Source organism: Malurus melanocephalus, unplaced genomic scaffold (genome assembly GCF_030028575.1).
Source record: "Malurus melanocephalus ecotype Western Australia unplaced genomic scaffold, MMel_1.1 scaffold_6, whole genome shotgun sequence".
In the NCBI taxonomy this organism is placed as follows: domain Eukaryota; kingdom Metazoa; phylum Chordata; class Aves; order Passeriformes; family Maluridae; genus Malurus; species Malurus melanocephalus.
In genome coordinates, this window is record NW_026623238.1 from 1,105,492 (window position 1) to 1,125,194 (window position 19,703).

Sequence of the window (19,703 nt, forward strand, 5' to 3'; positions counted from 1 at the left end):
GTTAAAATTGGCTTCATGGCTCCAGTTTTCTCAGCTCTGCACCACCTGCCTCTAATCAAACTGTCCAATTACAGGAAACAATTGTTTTCTTGCTTTCTGTTAAGTGCAGAAATTCGTTCACTAAAGGACTTTTCACCAAATGTTGCTTTTAACAAAACCACTTTCACAATTTGTTTGAAAAYAATGTGCTGATGTTTATGTCCAGTATGCATGTTAGAATTCAAACATATGGTCACCGGGATCCACAGAAGGTCATTTACAAAATGGTAATATTTATCTTAACTGATTGCAGGGTTTGGAAATCTCTATTGTATTGGGAGCAACTCAGTGGACATTAATCGTTTCACGATTGTTGTGGTAAGCTGAGAATCAGGCCCTGACCTATAATTATCACTTACTCAAAGAGCACTGATAATACAGAAGGGAAATTGGTCTCCCTAGATCTGCTTCCTTAATGTGAGACAWTGGCTTCAGGCTGTTTCTGAGCTGCAGATCTCCCTGGTGAAGTCTCGCTGAAGTAGAGCAAAGTAAGAATAAAAACCAGAGTGAGACGATCCAGCTTTGGTTAACAATGCTTTCTTTGCAAAACTCGATCTCAAACCAAACTATAACCGTAACATGCTCTGTCAGCCCTACAGAATTACATGAAATCATATGGGAAAAACAAATACACAACGTCCTCTCTCTTTTTAGCAATGATGTTTATGTGTCTTCACCTAACAACTGCTTTTTACCTGCAAAGGAACAGATTGATAAGGAAAATATTAACAATATACTCTACAATTAGGAGCTTACTAATTATGCTGTAAGTATTTGATTGCCTTACAAACCTTGTGTGAAACAAAATAGGCTAAATAAGAGTGTAATGATCCTAGTTAAGAGTCCTGTATAAAAGGTCATATGATATACTGTAAAATTTCCTTGAGAAGCATAAGGCAGTTATTGGAATCTACTGAACAGAGGAAACATGAGGAGCTACTATTCACTGTCTCATAACAAGAGAAGGTGGGGATTATTCTATGACATTGACAGTCGATAAATGCAAAACAGATAAATGAGTGACTCATAGCATTAACCAGTAAGCCTTCAGCATGTGGAATTAATTTCCATAGGAAATCTATATTAAACTGCTGCACAATTGGCAGCATTGCTACATCCATGTTGAGAGGGATGATGTACTAAAAACAACWTTTTATTTCCAAAATGTGTTTAATATGTGTCTGTGTACTCACATACAACTTGCAGCTCTGCKAGCTGGATCAATAGATTGCTATTTCCTCTGTTAGTTGAATCAGTGAGGAGGTATTTGGTATACACCAGAAAATCCTTTGGAAATTTGATACAATGCCCTACATGAGAATTTCTTTTTGTCCTTAAAACTGTACTTGTCTATGCCTTTTTTCCCSCTCCCCCCATTTTTCAATATTTTTGCCTTTTAAATCAAGATCAAGAAGAGAACAATGCTGGAGATTTTCATGCTGGCTGGCTTGTACTCTTTAGCAACTTCTTGTTTGTGTGCTGAAGCAGGGGTTGGGGAATATATCACTTTATTCCTGTAATTTCCAAGATTGCTTTAGTCACACACAGTCAACCAGTTTAGTGACTGGTTTATCTTGCTGCATTTATGTGGATRCTGGAGTGGTATATAAGATAAGAAGAATTCAATAACTATAGAACAAATCTCCATCGATTTTAAAGGAGAATAAAAGAGAAGAGTAACCTAACACAAAGCAAATGTTGCTTGCAGTGCAGTAAAACCCAGACAAAATCTGAAATGCTCCATTAAAAGGGAGACAGCATGTTTAGCAATTGTTGTTCCTATGACAGGGGTCATTGTTTTGTTTTATTGTGTAACCTGTAATTTATTACAGTGCCCATCAACATAATAGCATTAATTCTTCATATGATGGATGCATATAATTTTATATATGTTAGCCAAACAGGATGAACAAATACAGCCTGATCTCTCTGGAGCAAAGAGAAGCCAAGCTAGCACCCTGATGACAAGTGCTCTGGTCTAGTGGAGAGTGGGTATGGAGAGATGCAATTCCCAGCTCTCTTAACACTGCAGTTTGTGCCTTTTTCTGTTTCTAAAAGGAGATACAAGGTTTTGTCCTAAGTATTGGGCAATGCAGGATTTGAAGAACACAGGTTTCAGGGAATTGGAAAATGTTGCCTAAATGTTCCTTATAAGCCTGAAAAGGAATATGGGTCTGTATGTTCTGTGTGTTCCAGGTATGTAGGCCTKTACAGAGCTTTTACAGCCATAAGGAGCTGGAGTGGTGGATATGAAGGTCCTGGGGAAAAATCAAGGTTAGTAGGTTGCAATACAAGGATGAGGGGTATGGGTGTAGAAGATGTCCATACATAGATGGGAAATTCTGGGAATGAACAAAAAAGAAAAAAAGTATACAGGGATAATTCCAYTGTTATAAAACCTTGTTATAAATTGACCCTATTTTTTCTGCTGAAACTTGGAGAAGTTGTCCTCCAACTTCCAGATTTCCTTTTATATATTCCACTTGAATTGTCCACTGTTGGTGTCTTACTTGAACCATGTTCATCCTGCCATGTGTGTGCCCGAGTCTGTCACTGAGAGGGTCACTGCCAGCCTGGCCCTGCCCCACTAACCTGATGGTCTCTGTGTGTTTGAGTGCATAGTCAAGATCAGGAAACAAAGGAGAAATGGTATGCTTAAAGAAAGAAGGAAGGATCTAAGCAGAATTTCAAAGCACTGGATATTCTGCAGGTCCCATAGTGACACTGCCCACCTGGAAAAACGTGCTGCAAATCCTGAGTGTGCCCTGGCCCTTCAGCTTTCCCTTGTCATGACGGGCAGTGGCCAATGTGCAAGATGAGACAGAGAGCAGTGGAAGCCTCAGACTGCTGTCAGGACTCCCTGAAAGGGAAGGGAATCTCTGCCCATCAGAAAAAGGTTTTCTCTAGGATTGCTGCTGTTTCCAGTTGTTTCAGGTCCTGGTGCATAAACCTTTTACCTACGCAGGAGGAATATAACACGATGATGGTTTCAAGCAAGCTCACTCTGGGATTGTCCCTGGGCAATAAATTTTTTGTTTGGAAGACAGGCACACATGAATCACCCAGATACCATCTTTGCTTCCTGCCCTTCACACCCTATCTTACTGCATTTTTCCCACATTTGTCACTAACCATAATCGTATTTTGGTGTGGGTCTTGCAACTCATTTAGCTCTATAGAAATAAAAGTTCTTGGTTTAAATATGCATGTCTAACTTTCCTTACAGGAAGAAAATGGTTAAAAAAAAAAAGACTTTTGACATACCTCTCACATTACTTAGTTATATAAGAATGTCCATCATCCTGCAGAGTCCAGCAAGTCCAACAGCCAACAGGTGCCCCCAGATGGCTTCAGAAGAAGATGCAAGAAACATGACCTTTGAGGCAGTGCAGAGCATGGGCTGTGTTATCACCGTGTTACCAAATTTTGGCTGCGTGATTTTAACGTGGTAATGTCCACGCTGCTACTGCCAATTACTCTACCTTGGAAGAGGCTGTTAAAGAAACCAGAGAGTCTTCTTTGGAACTGAAAGCAAGAGTGATTGGCCAGCCATTCCTGTGACAATTCTTTTGTGGGTCAGAATGGTATTTGGGTTTGTATCTAACTGTACTGGTTAAAAATGTAATGAAGAATTTTAGCTTTTTATTCTGGACACTGTGCAAATATTTTCTAGAAAGAGACAGAGCCTGCAAGATTACGATACTGCTCACGTGGCTTTTTGAGTGGGCAGCTGAAACATTTTAAGTAACCAAAAATAATAGTAAGGGACATATGATAGCTTTTTGTTATGTTTTCTATTTCGTAGGACAGTCTTTAGATAGTTATTCATGCTGAAATTCATTACTTTCACGACTCACAAATACATTTTATGACTATATAACAGCTTGTCTGCATATTGGAACACAGCCTTACAAATAACAGCACACAAGCATTCGCAAAATTAATTTAATTAGTATTCTATCAGCTCTGGAGCTTAACTACTGTGAATAGGTGTTGCACAGGCAGTATAGTTTAATGGTTCCTGGAGTATTTTAACTCAGGACTCCATAACATACCTTTTCAGCCTCTGTGCTTGTGGAAAGAGGGTCACAAAATCTTTCATGCTGCCCAGCTGTTAAATGGTATGCTTATATTTAGGTAGCTTAGCTAAAATTGCTAGGATGCATTGAAGTATTTGGATGAAAGCTGCTTTACAGTGTAAGCATGAAGTATTATTATTAGAAACAGTATTACGTTATCAGCAGTGGGACTTGCAATGAAAACTCAGGCACTTCTGGCTTCAGAAGACTTTTTTTTTTCTTTTTGTTTTACCRTAAGTATTGAAGAGATATAAAACAGACAAAAGGACATAGATGTAAAACAACTAACAGTGAAGTTAACTTTATTAAAAAGCTCCATTGTGGTATCAGGCAGGAAGTGAAACTGCTTTCAAACTGCAAATATTTCTCAATCATTTCATGCACCAGCAATCTTTGTAATAGGTTTTCTGTTGTTTTTTGCAAAATGTTCAGATGAGCAGATAAAAKTTCAGACCCAAGGGGAAAGGCAGTCATTTTTCTTGGATTTCACTAGCCATGTATTTCATTCTGTGATTCAAAGTGACCTTAGAGGCTGTCTCAAAGAGCAGATGTGCATGCTGAAGGTTTGAGCCCTAACTCTTTTTATAGGGCCATTCCTTTTTACAGAGCAGCAGAGCTGTACACTGGCAGCCCGCTAACGGGCTTTGGGTGTTGACTCATGGCTGGTGAGAGTTCACTCAGAGGCAGCTGGGGCACAAACGGCTCCCAGTGCCCTCCCCACCCTGTGCCTTGGGCCGGTGGGATGTGCTGTGTGCCTGCACCCTGGCCAGGGGCTGAGAGCCTGCTGTCCCTCCTGTGAGCTCCTGCTGACCTCAGCCTGCTGTAAACCCTGCTGGCCCAACAGGGGATCCTTGTTCTGCTGATCCTTCCTGATGGTAGCATCCCAAAGAGGGACACAGGTGACAGCTGGCAACGGTGAATGCTTCATCCATCCCAGTTAAATCTGCCAGCGAATGTGCATCAACACTTTTAGGTTTTGCGCTGCTTGGARCTACTTTTCTGCCTCTGAGTATCATGTTATGTTGATCCCAGAGGGTCAAGTACAAAAGTATTGAGCTCTTGGAGATACTAAATGCCCTTACTCAGTGAATTAATGGGCTTTGAGAGCACTTGGCAATGGAACTGCTAAAAAAAAAAAAAACTTGCATTAAACTCTTACTTGACAGAAAGAGTTTTTTCATTAAAAACAGAAAGCTAGAAAACTGAAACTTCAGCTAGCACATTCATTTCTGCACCTGGGTCAGATGCAGCAGGTCAGATGCAGACTAAGTGCTAATTAGGTATCTCTTGACTCAGTAATTCTTGCTAAAAGTGCTGTGTGTGGGGCATCTAGAAGAGCAGCAGGTGTTGTGGTAGATTTTACTTGCCTAATCTTGTAGTTTCTAGACACCATGRCCCCAGTGTTTGCATTTATTCAACCAGCAATGGTTTATTCTTATACAAAAACAGAAATGAAAAGGTAGGAAAAGCACATGCAGTTAAAATTTTCCAAGGTAATCCCATTTCAGTGTTCAAAAGTGATTTAGTTCAGACACTTACTGTGTTACATTTCAGTCAAATGTTTGCCTAAATTTTGAAAAATTGAAATCTTGGTAAATTGAGAGAAGGTAAAGTGTTTTAAAAAATCCTTGCAGGCCTGTTCTAAGGATGAAAAACACCTTAATTTTTGTTAGAAAATATACGTTAACAGTGTCTACCAGGTCTAGATAATGGCCTGGGATTTGGGAGACCTGGATTCAGTCCTCTGTTCTTTGTATAGTTTTCAACACAGCACTTGGTTTTCAAAGTGCTTCTGAATCTGTAAGACAGGGGTGCTGTATCTACCTTGCAGAGATGTTGCAGAATCAGTGCTTTGAAGAGTGTGATGTGCTCAATTACTGTGTTAAAGAACAGTGAAAAATTTGAAGCCTATACTTTTGTTGCTCCCTGGATTCCTGTTCTTAACATTTTGCTTTGCCAAACAGGGGAAAATCAAAAACTCTCCAAAATCATTGCAATCTGCTGCTCCTGCTCTGTTTGYTTATTCCAAAGCCTATAAAGTTTTATTAGAATCTTTGCAGTGACTTCATATACTTTGTGTTGGACTTTAATGACCTCAGCACCCATATGGACCAATGTATTTATTGACTGTTGTGTGCTGAAAGCCCTCACATTTCAGAGGCTGATCACAAGACTCAGTCTTATCTTTCGTTAGATTCTGTATGCTTGTTTGATGGTGACAGATTTCACAAGTGTGACATTAACAGGAAGAAAAGCATTAGTACCTAAAAGGGATTCCTCCATTTGCTCTTTTTGCTCCTCAAAACTTTTAGATAGATGATGATAGTAAAGAAAAATTGTAGTGTGCTGGTGGGCAAACAGGACCCTCAGTATCACAGGCGATATAATTCATGAAGACACACGACTAAAACAGCTAAAAGGATGGGATAGAACCTCTCCAAGTCTTGCAGGGAATTGGTGTCTGCAGGATGTGCTTTGAATGTTCCAGGAGCCTTGATTCATTATCATTAGTGCACTGTTTGCACAGCATTTGTGAATGCTGTAGAAAGGTTTATAAACAAGTGCCAGATAACAGAAGTACTTGATGAGCTCTCTAGTCACACAAACTGCAGATAGAGGGGCACTGATGGTGATGAGAAGCTGAATGATTTCTAAGACAATTTGAAGGAAATGGAAGGGGATGACATGGGAAGCTGAATGAGTTCATCTGTTCCAAAATGGTTCAATTCTTAAATCTCTGTTTGGTGGAGCAGGTAGGGAGTTTTAAGAGCTTAAGATCATTCAGGTTAGAAGGGACCTTAGAAAACCTCATGTGGAACCTTTTACTCAAACTGGGGTCAGCTAAAAGATCAGATCCGGTTGCTCTGGGCTTTGTCCAGTCAGGCATTGAAAAGCACCAGGAATGATGGCTGCATAACCTCTTTGGACATCCTGTTCCCCTGCTTGATTTCAAAGGCTTTTATGGTGAAAAAAGATTTTCCTCAGTTCCTGTCTGAACCCGACTTGCAACTTCCACTCTCTGCCCCCCACTAGATACCACTGTGAAGAACCTGCCTCATCTCCTTCCTGATTATCCTCATAAGCACAGGGGGGCTGCTGTTTGTTGAAAGCCAGCTGTTCTTCAAGAACTGGACAAGCTGGACAAGCCCACCTCCCTCAGCCCCTGCACATTGGATAAGTGCTCCAGTGTTGGTGGACTTTTGCTGAACTCACTCTTGTTTATTGATAAACTGCTTTGCAGTCATACAGATTTACAGAAAGATACCTAATACCTTCAAAATAAAACACTTCCATTGGAAATTTCTGTTTTCCCTGCAGAAAACTGTTCCCAGTTCAGATGTGGCCCCAGCAATCAGCCGATGGGCTGCATGGTCCTGGCCTCACTGGCTCTGCAGCACTGCAGCCACAGTTGGGGCAGACTGTCAGCTGGCATTGCCAAGGGTCTCACTCTGTTCCAGGACTGCTGAAACATTACTCTGAAGTTTCCAAAATGAGGTACTGTGTAATTTTAGGGAGGAGAATTTCCAAAAACACAGTATTTTCTTCTCTAAATTGATTTCTCATTCAGTTCCCCTTTTTCCTTCCCCCTCCAAGTAATTTTCTTCAGAAATGACTTTATGTAAGGCACAGGCTGAACCTACAAATCGTTTAAAAAAATTATCCAGAGGATTGTGGGAAATGGGCAGGAGACCCTGTCATTAGTAAGGTGTTTGTTTAACAGAACAAAACTATTTCCCTCTTTACTGTAGACTTCAGATTCTGAACAATTATTAACTTGTTGCCTTCCCTCTTCCTTCCTTCCTTTTCTCTTTATAGTTGGACCTGAGGTTTTGCGTTTCTCTCTTATCTGCTGCTTTCAACATGTTAAAAGTGAATTTTTGTGGGATTGCAGAGGCAGAAAGCAGAGGATGTTCTAGAAGGGAGGCTGAAGTAACAATAATATAATTAATTATTGTTTTTTATTAATAATTTAAAGATGCAATTCTAATTTTGCACATGCAGGCAAACTCAGTGTCCTAGGCAACTTGAGAAGGGATTGTGTTGCTAGTCCTGGTGCACCTTTTCAATGACTTCTTTTCCTCCTCTCAACCTCACTGCTCTATCACCTGGCCAACATCTGTGTGGTTTTGGATGTGACTGCCTGAGGTGGGCGACATCATCAAAAAAAGCTATAGATTTCTGTCTGGCATGGAGTTGTATTAGGAAAATGAGGCARAAGGGCCAGTAGGTTTTATTCATCCACAGAAGGTGCCCCACAGCATGAGGCTGAGCTGGTGGACTTCTGAGCCACGGGAGGCTGTAAATGTGAATGCCATGCTGGATTGAAAAGGGCCTAGAAAACGTAATGAACARTTGTAACATTTGAAGTAATAATACAGGCTTAATTAAATCTCATATATGAGCTCATTGGCTAGTCTCTGTAGGGATCAGGAAGGATTTTCCCTTATCCATATACAACATTTTGTAATTGGTCAGGTGCATTATGGGGTTATTGTCTTTCTCTAAATCTGAGGCAGTGATTAAACGCTTCTGCTAGGAGTGGGATGCTGGACATGAGCAGTTGGCCTGATGTGGCAYGGCAGATTTGGTCTTCCTGTAGATTGTTGATTGTTTTCCCTTGTGTGATTCTTGTAATATTTGATGTTTTTCCAGCTCCTGAATGAAGGTAATGGCCATGAGAATCTTGGCTTTCACCAAGAYACTACATTTTTAGCCATTCGATCAGTACAATAAATGTTGAAAGCATGACCTGAAGCTCTGAAACAGAAGAAAACCCAGACCATATTTTACTGCATTGTATTTGGTTGCTAATACTGTCTTTGCATGTCCCAACTCAGAGTGGCTACATAATCCCTAAATTTGTCCTATAGTGAAAACAAATTATTCAAGTGGAAAAATGCTTCTGACCTTTGAAGTACCCTGGGAGATGGATAAGAAGGTGTTTTTATGCCTGTCTGTTTGTTATCACTGCAGTAGTTGTGACTACAAAACTGTTTTTACGCAGACGTTCAGGGTCTGTGTAGCTGGGAGCCTGGAAAGCTTTAGTCTTGAGAGGAGTATCTGAGCCCAAAGCCAGACGTTTGTGTGGGCCTGCTTCACTCCTGTCTGGTTTGTGACACAGCCTCCTGGAGACTGATGCAGCTGCTGAGGTCTCCCACATTCTTGAAGTCCAGTGTGATCATGCAAAGGGCAGAGGCACCTGAAATGGTGCAGATGGGAGATGTCAGRTCTTGGCCAGGATGTGCCTGCAGATGCTTTCTCTTACCCTGGTGGGAAGTGCTGGGGGTAGCAGCTGAGAGCTGATCTAGCACTGAGTACAAAATGCTTGTAGCAGGCACACCACGTGTGTTTGGCTGCTGTGTGAAGATGCACAACCTTGTAGAGCTTTGCAGTGGGAGAGCATCCACCAGCTGCATCCATCTGCTGGGTGCTCATGGTACCCTGGAGTGGGAAAGGTCATTTTGCTGGGGCAGGAGAGTGTGGAAGAGGATCAGAGAAAGCTTGACTGGCCTGTTCTATCTTGCCTGATTGAAGGAGGCACTTKAAAAACAATCCAATTCCTATTCTATATTTCTGTAGAGAGGCCAAGATTAATAGATTGTTATCATTTGTYACTGTTTACAGTGAAGGAGGAGTGAAATGATACATGGTACTGTCCATTTCTTAAACAAGGAGGGGCCATCCCTACCCTGAATTGCTTACAGTTATTGCCCAGCACATGTATGGGGGGATGCAAGGAATATGAAATTGATCCCCAGTGAGTTTAGTGTGGAAGCTTCTGATAATGTTTTAATAGTACTTATGCAAGAATTTAGCTTTCTTCTCAATAATTAATGCTTGTGAATAGTTTAATATGTATTTATTTGGTGTGTTGTGATACTGGCACATGATCAGAATAATAAGGAGTTCCGTATGCATGGAAGAGTTTTCACCTGCATGTTGACTTTTAATTCTTTTTTTAAATGCTGAACAATAAGGTTTATTCTAATTAAAAGAAGAAGATGGGTTATTCCTCCAGAGTGATTGTGGTAAAGAAATTTAATTTGTGCTGTGTTAATTTGCTCTTAACTGTTTGCAAGAAAATGACATGGTGAAACACGGCTCTGTTCAGAAATGAAAAATAAAGTATATTTGCAGTACACAAAAAAATTCTTTGCAAAATTTGCAGAAGCTTGTCTGGTGAGCATATACATCTGTGTATTGGTCAAATTACATGCTTTTAAGTGAAAGCAAGTGAAGAAAAACTACTAATTACACCGAGAGCAAATGCAAAATGGTTTCAATTTCTTGAACAGGGCACCAAGATGTAAATCATCATATTTTCACTGTCAGAAAACCCTGAGTGTTTTTTTTCCTGAGGGTAGCAAAGGTACATGTCAACTGTCTGAATAAGAAATCTCAGCGAAGGCAACACACATTAGTTTTACCATGAGGCAAACTCCCTCAGGTCAACCCCAGGCAGGGTACAGCACTCATCTTGGCAAGTCACCTCATGGTAAAACTTGTAGTGCCTCATCGTCACTGTTATTTTACCTCGAGGTAGCTGACATGCATGTTGGCTCCCCTGAGGTGAAAATGCTGCCTCTTTATCAGCAGGCCAGCCCTSGGTGTACGTGCAGCCCAACACCGTGCTCCTTGGCTGTCCCAGGTGCAGCAGTCAGCCTGTAGCTTTGCCTACCCCATCTCTTTCTGCCTCTCTGCTGCTCTGCACAGCTCACAGGAAGTCCAGCATCTCTCATTAATTCATTTCAACCCACTTCACCAAATCTGTCTCATAAAAGGTTCTCAGGCTGTCAGGGGGACCTTGTTAACTAGTTTCAGCAAACTGTAATATTATTGAAAATCACCRTGTGGTGTGTATTCTGCAGCTCTGAATATGGCACTGAGACCTCCCTGCACCATGTTTTTCCCCTGGGGCTCTCTCCAGGCTCCTCTCCATCTACTGCTTCTTCAAACATTCCTGCTGGCGGAAAGTTTGCCTTCCTGTGCTTGAYGTATCCCCACTTACATCGCTACCAGAAAATAGGGGCCTCCTTATCTCTYTTGCTCATCTCTCTCTCATTTGCTGAAGGTCTCTTATTTGTTCCTGTGCTAGGAGCTGGGAATATAATTTTCCTTCCCACCAGTCTTATCTCCCAGGCAGAGCAAAAAGAAGTAAATTATTCAGCTGACCACATTTTAGCTGTAATGGGGTGAGAAGCAGATGGTTAATAGCCATTGTTATTTTTCTTTTCAGTATATAAACCATTGCAGGGGGAAATAAAGATATTGGTTTGGCTGGGGAGAGGCATGGGGATTGCATGCATCCTGCACCTTTCTCTTTGGGTGAGCGGGTTGTCATCAAAATCATATGGTCTGTGCTTTGATTTGTAGAACTTTTCCTGAACATTGGGCTTGCCTGGAGATGACATTGAAAAGTTCCCATATTACAGGCAGACAGCTGAATGCCCTCAAGCTGAAAGTAAGACCTTGCTTGACTTAGAAAATGAATGTCATTTTTCTGGTATTGTTATTGAAGGTGGTGTTATACTCCTGTGTATCTGAACATGACAGCAGTTACAGCACGGSTAAGTGCTTATAATCAGCTGTGATAGTGTTTATTTTAGAAGTCAAATGAATCACTAGAAACCTGCTTGCTGAATGATTTTATTGGGGAAAATGATTGCCCTGCAGCTATGTAAACTCACAGACAACCAGAAAATGTTGTGGTACCAAATCATCGCAATGCCTGAGATATGTTGTAGGTATGGAGATCCTCTCAGCTTAGCAGGTTCCATTTGAGAGTTCTGCTTGTCAACTACTCTTTTTAATTTCTGTCCTAATTCTCCTTCCACTGGTGAGAAATTGTGTTTTCCCATCTCCTCTTCCCTGTAATTTAAAATGTCTACTGTTCCAAAATGCCTCTGTCAACACTCTACATTCCTATAACTGAGTTATTCTTCAACACTGATCATTGTCTTCTCCTATCAGGAAGCTATGGCAGCAAAGGGCCACAGTTTTCACATCTGTTTGACTCCCTAGATTTGATTCTAAGCTCTGCTAAACCCACCCAAGGTCAARCTCTTGATTTATTTGCGAGTTCAGACTTCTTATCCCAGGTCCTGTGAGTGATTCCTTCATGTGGGTGGCCTGTGTGCTAAAAGGCTGGGCCTTGCATTCTTCTAGCCAAGTCACATGTGGGCCTCTGGAATCTCAGAAATTTTCCACTTGACAGAAGAAGGGGACTTCAGAAGCACTGCTATAAGTACTTAGAAATATAGGCTGAGAAAATGTTTCAGTGTGCAGATACCCTACTCTTCTTTTCACTTTTGCAAAGTGGTGGCATATTTCTTTGAAACTGTAGTTTGGCATAGCTGTGGTTGTAGTCTGGTTTTGACCAGGATTTGTTTGACTGTCTGCAGAAATGGCACAAGGGCTTAGAAAGTTGCAAGATCCAACTTTAACTCGCATCAGTTACATCAGTATGTTTTGTCTTCATTGAATTTTCAATTGGCCCTGATGTCATGAAGCTTCCCACATGTCAGGAAGCTTTCCTGAGCTTCAGGATGCTGTGAAAAAATACTGTTCCTTAGAAATCAGTATGTTAAGGCTTCAGCATATGTACCAAAAGAGTATCTTTGGGGTTTCTGGATTAAAGATGCAAGTGACTGGTTTTGACTAAGTACGAGCTTGTATTATTAGAGAATGGTCTCAGCAGAGGCAAATTACCATTTACAGTTGAGAGAAGTGGCCCATTTCCTTTGCCTTTAAGGAGAACATGTTCATTTTTTCCCAAGTAGATATGAGTTTACAGTTCTTTCATACAAATGAYTTACTGTGAAGTCTTCTGCAAGCAATATGGTGGGTCATTAATGGCCCACAAAGGAGGCAGTAAGTGGTGACAAGTGTYTGCAGGTGAAAGCCAAGTAGATAAATATAAGGTACTTTGGAACCTGTTTCCTTATCTAACCTTTTAAGGTTGTCATTAACAGTTTCCTGTTTATCCTTCAGTTGAAATCTCTGCTCACCTTGAAGAGGCTGATTGTTCAGTGGGAAGACTCATTAGGAGCTGTATCTCACTCCATCTCAACCATTAGGCATACAGCTCTGAGGTTTTATTCCCAGTTTGGGATTCTAAGGCTGCTTTAAGTAACAAAATGTTGCTAAAGTCTATTGTCTTTGGCTATCAGAATTTACTTGCTTTAAAGATAAAGCAAGTTAAATTTTTTTTTGGTGTGTGTATCTTTTTTTGGCCCATTTTGAGACTAAAACCAAGAGGTATCTCAGGGGGGTTATGGTTAGCTCACGCTATGCAGAATTACACACAGTAGGAAATCTGGGGATTTCTCTCTCTTGCTTCAGTGACTCTAGCAGCTTGCCCAGCAATCCTACAGCAACATGTTGTAAGGGTCATAGGTTTGGAGCAAAGCCAGCACTAGTGTTAGCAAGCAGAATTCCTTATGACTCCACCTTTTGCTTTTTTTGTTTTGTGTTTTTTTTTTTTTTTTTTTTTTTTTTTTTTTTTTTTGCTGTGGGCCAAACACAAGCAGCAAAAGTAACATGTCTGAACCTGTTTCCTCCACTATTCTGGTGGTTACCCACTTTCTTCTCCTCAGTGCAGGGAAAGTGGGGAAAAAAGGTTTGCCTCTGCCCAGCAGCACTGCAGGTGTCTGTCCCTCCGAAAGAGTCCCAGTGGTGTGGGCGTGCTGGAAAGAAAAATCCCCAGTGACTTCACCCAGCTTGGCTTGTGGTGGTTACTCACAATAAAAGACTTTTTTTTTTTTTTTTTTTTTCTTAAGCTCTGCATGTTTAATGCTACATCTGAGTTTTTGCATATGAGTGAAACTGCAGCTCCGGGACTGATTCAGGGAGTTTTCTCTGCAGAGTAATTTTGGTGAGTAAACACAGATAAGAGGAAGCTGGGTTAATCCAATAACTCCTCCCTCAAGGGCAGGTGCAGCAATGTGGCTCAAGGTACAGAACAGAGGAAATGCCTTGTTGACACAGGTGATCAGAGCAAAGTGGCCAAAATTGATATAATGATATGAGTTTGCAATGCAAAGCCCTGCTTTCTCAAGGCTGCTATTTTCAGCCCTCCATGGCACATCTCTGGTCTTTCACCTGCGTTCAGTCAGGCATCCTGTTGTTGGTGACTTCCCAGCTCCTCTTCATGATCTCTCSGTAGCTGCATTGCTACAGTGCAGCTTGGGCTCTGCTGTGTTAACCTGAGAGGATTATTAAAATAAACTCTGAGTCATATTGGAGCTGTACGTGGGATAAGATGGTTATCAAGGTTTATTTTTTCTTATAATTAGGTCTCTTAAACATTGCCTCATTATATATCTTCAGTGACTGTTGGAAAAGTCCTCAGGGGACTAGTGGTTGTTTGTTTTCAAGGATAGTTCACACGATAAATACAGARACTTGCAACTCTGTTTAGGTTTTTTCGTTAATGAAGATTAACCAGGCATTTTTCTTTAATCCTAGGTTCTTGTCCTGATTTCTCTCCAGCCTTTCCACTGCCATTACAGCTCTGGTATCCCATAGCAAGTAAGAACATAACAGTACAACTGTTCACACGTGGGAGATGGAGGAACTGCATCAAGAGCCCATCAGATAGGAAGGTAAGAGGCTGCTTAGGTTTGTATGGAGCCACTTCCAAGTTTGGCAAGCTGGGCTAGAATGCCTTGGCCCAGGCTGAACTCAGCACTGCTGGGTTTGTAATGCCTCTAAGCAATTCTTTTCCACTCTGTCCTTAAATGTTTATCATCCAGGGCTTCAGGCATGGCCTGCTTTGTTTCTGTGCTTCTTTCTCCATGCTCAAAGGGGCTGCCTGGGAAATASCAGCATATGCTTTCCCCTGCTCTGCAGTAGCCTGAGCTTTCATGTTTCCTGTCCCTTGCCCTCTTTTGCTCATATGGCTGTCAGCTGGCTCACCTCCATCTCTCAGTGCCTCTATCTGATAAGACTGGTGCTATTTAGATACATTTTTGGGAAGTGTCGGAAAATATGCAAGGAGACATAGTTCTTTTTTCAGTTATCTTTTCTTCTAAGCTCAGTTGGGAAATCTTGATTTTCAAATTCTGCTTCTCTGGCAGTCACCACCATTTTTGCCTCCTCCTGTCTCTCCACTCACTTCCCCTTCAAAAACAGGAATCACTGGCTTGGTGCTCCCACTCAGAGCTCGTGGTCCAATGGGTGTGTGGGACACCACACATGAACTAGGAACTGCTCTGAGAGGAAAAAAAGGATGTTGCTGGCCCTTTGAGGCAGACCTCTGCCTTTCTGCTTTCCACTGTTGAATTATCTCTAACTGCCACAAGTTTTGGGTGAGGTGGTTAGATAGARCTAACTGCATAATATGATCTCTCCAGTGATAGCTTTTACAGTCAAATGTTGCAAGGTTTTTTCAATTTCTTTCTTCATTATTTTGTCTTTATATCCTCCAATACTATTTTGTTTGCTCATACTGGGATATCTAAGAGGTGTCTTTAGAAAAACTGGAGAATCTGGAATGCTCACAAATTTTAGTAGAAATGCCTTTTTTTTCTGCCTTGCTGTGTCAAAGGTACCTACATTAATTGGTGCTTGTCAGTATTCTCCTGAGTTCAAGAATTTCAGTCAAGTACTCAGGGACAAGGAGGAAATAAAATGTGGTAGAAATGATCACTCTTCTATCAAGAGCCATGAGTTATGAGCAAAGACCATGAGGCTGTTCTCTGCATGTTTTGATGGATTGATCCGTGATTATTCTGCAAACAGGAAGAAAAAAGGGGGTAATTAACAACAAACATAAAATTTGGAAWGAATAATTTGATGAGTCAGAGGCATAGATTAACTGTATTTTACATTTAGGGACTATTTGGAAAGGTTAAAGCTAGGAGGAGTTCTGGAATAGGCTGCATCAGCAAACTGGTACATTATTTACTCTGGCAAGGTTTTCAGCGGTAGGGAAGGCTATTCCAGGAGGTGTTAGTCTGGGCATGGTCAGCACTGGCTCAGAGTTTGTGTAAAATGCAGATTCAGGAGATTACTGGGCACAGAAGCAGACTTTAGGAGTTGTAAGGCGCCTCAGAACATCAGCCCGGTAGACTATTGGATCTGCTGAGACATTCTGTTCTCTCTGGAAAAGAGGAATTGGCCTGTGCTATGGAATGACTAACAAATTGTCCCTGAGGACTGGCCAGTTTGGTAGGAAAATGTTATTTACCTTAAAAAAACACAACGTGTTTTACGTGTATTCAAGATGCTAATAATAAACTGCCAGAGTAGCTCTGCCCTTTGCTCATAACTGTGGTCATCTCTTCTCCACAGCGGGACTGAGGGTTTGTCATTTGTCATTTCACCCAAACTACTCATACACTAAAACTAACAATCTGACCATCACATCTCTCCTGGGAGGCTTGGACGTGAATCATGGAAGAGGTTTTGGGTCTGTGCCACAAGTCATGGGAATTGTGGAAGGAAATTATTATATGCTAGATTTGTTTTATAGTAAACCACTTACTGTCCTAGAATTAGACCCCTACTTTATATTTTCGGGATCCAAGTCAAGGAATCCTAACTCAGGTGAAATTCCCCTTGTAGCTGGAAAGTTTGTCCCAAACATAATTTAGGTTTTATTTTTTTTACATTTTTCCCCCATTTCTTATATATTTTCTCTTTGGATTCACGCTTATTCTTTCACATGAAAAATCTGCCTTCATTCCTTGAGTGGCTAGTCAGTACTTTTTTTTTACTTATTTCTCTTCTCTTTCATATAGTTAAAAATATATGGCAGAACATCATCCCTTCACATTCGGGTCCATACATTTTTTTTTTCTCTCCTGCAAAATCTCACAGGTGAGGCCAGATTTATGAATATCTTTCAGGAGATGGCAGATACCTGGGTCAGACCCCATTTAAGGCTGGGCTTATGTTGCCCCAGGAGCTAAGGACATTCAGTATATCACACACATAAGCAGCCAAAGGGACAGTAAACTCAGCTGCAGCAGAATATCCATTTGCTGTCTGGTTGTCTACTCTGAGTAACTCAGTGGTGGAAAAAGTGAACTGATAAACCCAGTGCACAGACTGTAGTAATTTCACTAGTGTGCCTTAAAAAATAGACACTTCTCCCCCCCTAAAATAARCAACCCCCTAAAAAACTCCCAAATCCCAACCATAAGCCCCAAACACTGCAGAATGGAAAATAAAACTTCCAAATAGATATGAGTTCATTCTGCCTGAAGTGTATTGTATACAATATCTCAGGTCAGGTGTTCTGCAGGAAACTAAAATATTTAGAGAGAAGAACTTTAAACCATTATTATAGAATCCACATGGCATTTTATTATTTTGTAGAACTTGCTTTTATATATGAAAAATAATTAAAAGGAGAATACAATTAAAATGAAATTAACTAATGCTGGATGGATTTACCATAGGCAGTGATGATATCTGGAGCTTAACAAAAASCAACCTGTCATGCACATCCAAATGCTACTTTGAGATATGTGCAGAGCTTAAAAGAACTAATATTCCATTTGAAAAGAATAAAAGATACTATTTTGGAACTTATTCTTTTCTGAGACACAGCTGAAGGGTGAAACCAAGCTTTTCCATGCAGATGTATGAGACAGAATTCATACTCCACCAAATGAGACCTTTATGCTTCCACCTGCATATTATGGCTCTAATAAACACGTTATCAGCTCATGAAAATGATGGCAAACAGGTGACTGGAGGATTTGATAAGTCAGCAGCAAAGATTAACAGATTTTTCTCAAGGAAAAGGTACKAGAGATTCCTTTATTTAAAACAATTGCAGCATGTGAATTGACTGCACTTAAATCATTACTGGCAATTAGCATGTGTCAGAAAGGTTGCAGCTGGCTCCAATTACTGGTGGAACTTTTAGAAGCTGAACTTAATTGTATGTATGATAGTGAGAGGCTGAGCAATGCATACCAGTGCATGGTTCTCCTGGTGCAGAAAGGAGGGCAGGATCTTATGAGCTGGGATCTGATTATTTTAACTAGGCCTAGTTCCTGCCCCCTGGGAAATAGATATTGTAGGGGGAAATTGATGGGAACACAGGAGTTCACCTTGCTGAGCTTCTCTGGCAGGTGACGAGAACTTAAAAGCTGTGTAATACTGGCAATATTTCTCCTTTCTGCCTCTGAGGTAGGTTTGCCCAATTTGAAGTCTTGCCAGTCATATCCAGCTTAGTCTGTTTAACCAATCCATCCAGCTCAAGGCCAGCAATCTCCTGCTTCAAAGCCCTGCAGCTGTAGGCAGGGAGTCATTTGCAGCCTGGGTATTTTGATGGGGCACTCCTTCTTGTGTAATTATCATGTGTGAAAACCCTTTTCTTTATATGCTGGACTCCTTGGTATGAAGGCTTTTGGATTTGCAGCTGTGTGCCTGGGATGTTTCTGCTATAGGCACATTATCAGCACTCTCTTGGTTCTATGAGCTATGGCCTTGTGCCTTCCCCCTGGTTGTGGACCAAGGTGGCTTTTTTGTCGTTCCACTTCTCTGGTTGTGTGTGTTTCTCGCCATGTGGCAAAATAGTGATGTTTTAAATAGAAGACTAGCATGTGTCTGACCATATGTTAGGAATTGGAATTACAGTATGTTGACTGCTTTTCATACTTTCATAGAAGCAATGTGATCCACCTTGCCAGAGAAACTTATCTTTAGGCTCTTGAAGTTCTGGCTATGCCTGATGAGCCATATTGCACTGCCCAGTTCTTGTGCCTTTTAGAGGAGCCTTAAAGAATGGAGGAGAAGTTAATATTCTCATTTAGGGAGTCAGTACTGCAGGTAAACCTGATGTGTGTCCTTGTGTCAAGATGATGCCCTCAGGTGGAGCCCAGGCTTACTGCTAGCTTGTAGAGGGGCTTGTGTACATTTAGTGGAAGTAGGGAGATCATGGAAAGCATTTTATCTCTTACCTTTCTTCTCTTGTATGTCTGCTGGAGAAGAGAGGTTTAAGCTTTGTCATATGTGTAGCACTGAGTCTTAGCTTCTGYTCTCCAATAGAAAGGTGTATCCAGAGTACCACATTTTTGAAATATTTTGTTGAGCAATTTCAAAAGGTTTTTACGGTTTCAGCTGAACTTGTTAATGAACTGCAGAGTGGCTGTGTTTCATCTCCCTGTCCATTAGCCAGCCAACAGTGCCTGTGCAGGCAGAAGCTGTTCTGCAGTGTTCCGCACTGGGGCCGATGCTCAGGCGCCCCGTTGGTTCCTTGCAATGCTCATAAACCCATGTTTGATCAGCGGGACATCTACCATGAAACTCATTAGAGCTGCTATTTTGGGAAGGCGGGGTGATGTTTCACATAGCATGTGCTAATGTGCAAAGGCTGCCATGCTTGTAAAACTAAACTGGAACTTTGCTGGAGTAGCATTAAGCATTCCAGCAGTGCACACAGACCGAGCTTCTAGTAATTCCTCCAAAGTCTTCCCGTGACCGCTTTTCTACTTACATCTAAGTTCCACAAGTGTTGCTATAATGTTGATAATATGTTTTAAATCCCTAGCTCTTTCTCTGGGATTTTGAGATGAGAATAGTAATGAAGTAGCAACTGGGAGCTGGGGAAAGAGAGTCTGGTTTTCC

The 19,703-nt window shown here is 41.2% G+C and overlaps 1 long non-coding RNA gene across 5 annotated transcripts in view; it reads left to right on the top strand.

Moving 5' to 3' along the window:
• The window catches only part of LOC130576744 (uncharacterized), a 210,895-nt gene that overhangs the window by 98,401 nt on the left and 92,791 nt on the right, over positions 1-19,703 (top strand). For 2 of the 5 annotated variants that reach the window (XR_008965703.1, XR_008965702.1), the window contains exons 1-2: positions 13,903-13,992; positions 14,586-14,722. This is a non-coding gene — a long non-coding RNA (uncharacterized LOC130576744). Of the gene's footprint in view, positions 1-13,902; positions 13,993-14,242; positions 14,366-14,585; positions 14,723-19,703 lie in introns of those variants that run through there. The other 3 variants (XR_008965704.1, XR_008965705.1, XR_008965706.1) reach the window with 2 other exon arrangements.